General features: G+C 43.5%; 1 long non-coding RNA gene across 1 annotated transcript; it reads left to right on the plus strand.

The window, feature by feature from the left end:
- Nucleotides 1-435: 435 nt before the first annotated feature.
- Nucleotides 436-1,492, plus strand: LOC118314228. Its single transcript, XR_004794616.2, has 2 exons — nt 436-494; nt 635-1,492. It is a non-coding gene; the product is annotated as an uncharacterized LOC118314228 (long non-coding RNA).
- Nucleotides 1,493-3,270: the final 1,778 nt, after the last annotated feature.

Here is a 3,270-nt window from a genome sequence, read left to right on the forward strand (position 1 = left end):
TGCTCCGTAAGTGCTGAACATGTCAATAGGCAACTGTTTGCCAAACAAGTTCGATGGAGCAACTTTACAAGGTGACGTGCCACTGTTGTCTCCAGCTTGTTTCCACTGCCCCCAACAGGCCAAAGCCTGCAAGTATTGCAGGTTTAAGCAAAAAGAAAATACATCAAAGCTCTTTATATTCTCTATATTTCCTTCAGTGTCCTAAAGTGTTTTGTAGAATATCTATATAGACACATGTTAGTGTGGAGCTGTGGTCAGTTGAATTATGAGCAGTATTATTTTCATAAATCTAAACAATTAAAATACATTATTACTGATAGGAATGATGCCAAGCTATGAACATAATATAAACCTGTGTTTCACACTTCATTAAGCCAGTTCCAGTCCAGACTGTCACTGCAGGTGTGGCCTCACTGGTTGTTCCTCTCTTCACAGGTCTTCTGGCCCCTGGGTTACTGGTAGAGACCCCTGCACCTCCTCCTTCTTCTCCCCAGGTATGTGAACCCCTTCCACCCGCTACCTCCCAGCCTCTCTCTGCCCTGCTCTTGTCATCAGGGACCGGGGCTGGGATGTATTTCGAGGCAGAGCATAGCCCCCCAGATGGGCTGATTTATAGGGCCTCCTTTCCATCTAGGCAGAGCAGAGGCCCCTAGGGGCCCAGCCTGGAGAGCGCTGGAGACATTTGCCGACTCAGACCTGATGGCCCCGGGCTCCCAGTCCACCTCGATGCCAAGTACCAAACGGCCACTCCAGAATGGTGGCCATCCGTCATGTGGGCAGCCGGGGATCCACCTTAAAGAGCGGAAACACAGAGAGAAGGAACAATGAGACTCACTCCCGTTCTCCCTCACCTCTTCCCTCAGACATTGATCTGCACTGCAACAATATATTATATCACCTCTGCTCGGGGGATGGTGGGAGACACCTCCGTGCTTTTATTTAACGGTTGGTGCAATCACTATAAATAAAGCTACATCACAGAGCAACATTTTCTGTTCTGTAGTCACATCATATGGAAACTTCCTACTTTATTCAAATAGACGTCTTTGCAGCATTAACAGTGATTACATGCAGTACAGTCAGTTTTTTTAACTTATCTACCACATAAAGACAAGCAACAAGCATAAAGACCGCAGCATCAGGGGCTTCTCCAGCACCAATACAATATCACACTGAGTAAATATGAAGTTTATTAAAAGTACGTCAGTTCTCTGTCTTTGATAGAATGGATGTCATGTGTGGCTTGTTTGATCTTAAGTTTACTGTTCAACTGACCTTGTGCATTTTCTCTCTGGCTTCACATGTAGCTGAAAAATATGAAGTTATTTCTACACCAGGTTTCATGCATATCTACAAAAGCTATACTTCATGTTTGTTATCTTTATTCTGTGCAAACTGAGGAGTCCAAGCAAATAAACTGACAGAATGAGTATTTCCCAAATCGCTCTGTATAAACCCTCAGAATATATACAAGAATAAAACTGGAAATGTACGTAATCGGATCATTGTCCCTTTGTGTTTTAACTTTCTTGATTTATCATTTTACAGATGTGGGCTGCCACACATTGTTAGATGAAAATTTGTTTTCCATGTTCTAACCTGTGTTCTTTCATTTATTTCCCATTGCATGTTCCATGTGTTTCAGTCAACCAACATTCACCTATTTTCTCTTCCTGGAAAACACACTTTTTTGATCCCCTCTCGTAGTTTAAACTCATATCTTGCTGCATCTTGACTACAGTGCTCCAGCTGTCTGTTAGGTGTGGAGCAGGACGTGTCAGCTCTTGGTGGTGGCGAGGTTACAAGCCAAGTGTGTAGCTGGGAGCACAGCCAGAGGCTCACTGCCTCAGGCACCACCAAGCAGAAATGTAAAATAGACTTTGTGGATTATATAATCCAGTATCATTTCAACCCTTGTGGAATAATGACCCTCTTTGACTGATTAGGAATATGACAGAACAACGTGGGATGAATCCTCCATGGAACAGTCAGACAATGTTTTGTCTACACAGTGCAGATATTTCCGTTCTTCTAAACTGTTTCTGACTTTGTCACATTGTCACTTTTCCCTGAATCTCAGCGGGCCATTAGTGAGTACACAGATGAAAATTGACAATAGGCGAAAGACTACACAGGAAGGATCAGTGGCGCTATTCTCCATGTTAGCTGTGTTTTTTGAAAGTGTTATTTCAATTAAAAAGCAGATAAACTGCTGATTAATTCAGCACACTTCCCAATTACGGATCAAACGGGCCTCCTGGGGGCTGCAAAGCCCCAAAGATGGCAGATGCTGTGCACACATTCAGGCATATTTCATACGGCTATGAAATATTGAGCTGGTGTGTGGCTCTGTGTACGACTGGGTGTCTGTGTTGTTGGAGCTGTATGTAAATCTGGCTGTGACACCCCTGTCTGCAGCAGGAGACGGATATCTGGGACATGTTGGGAGATACTGCAGGGACAATGATGCAATCTGAAGCTAAGACGCTACAGACAAGTTGCGTCGCACATTCGGCTTTGTACAGCAGAGCAATGCTGCAGCAACTTTGAGATATGAGATATGCATTGATGTAAAAGTTCAGGTAAAGCAAAGTTGGGGTTTACGCTTGAATTTGGATCATAGATGAGAGCATCTCGGCTTCATAACAAACAGAAGGGGTATCTTAAATATTCTCACATTCAGAAATGGCCTTTTTCGTATAACAGTTATATTTTTTACCAATGACATGATATTGAGCATTTAAATTTCCTGAAAAGAAAAAAAAGAATGTTACTGAAGCTACTGATTATTTAAGAACATATAGAATGTTCATTTTTGGAGAAGTGCTATGCTGCATATGTTGGTTGAGCACTGAGGCTGGTATTACATTTCCACAGACGCAGAGACGCTTTCCCTCGTGTGGTTTCTTTCTCTCCGTGCATGGTTAGAAGTTTTCAGATGCTACACACACAGTCGTGTAATTTTTTCTATTTTTACTAAGACGAGCATTAGCCGGAGCTTTAACTTCCAGTAGTGTCAAACTATCCTGATGACAGCTTCGTACGCAGCGAGATTCATGGCGAGCATTGCCAGCCTTCCCTCCCTGAGAGTGTCCATAACTCATTTGAGTGTAAGAGCAAACAAACTGCTGTAACAGCTCTCTGGACAGGGGTTTGCCTGGTCCAGTTATATGATGCTGCTCTTCTTTCGCTGTGCCGCCTCCCAAACGAGCCTGCGGCACTTTGTAACCACCACTTCATGTCCCAAAAGACGCCAGACCAATAGATGCG

Source organism: Scophthalmus maximus, chromosome 3, assembly GCF_022379125.1.
Source record: "Scophthalmus maximus strain ysfricsl-2021 chromosome 3, ASM2237912v1, whole genome shotgun sequence".
NCBI classification, from domain to species: Eukaryota; Metazoa; Chordata; class Actinopteri; order Pleuronectiformes; family Scophthalmidae; genus Scophthalmus; species Scophthalmus maximus.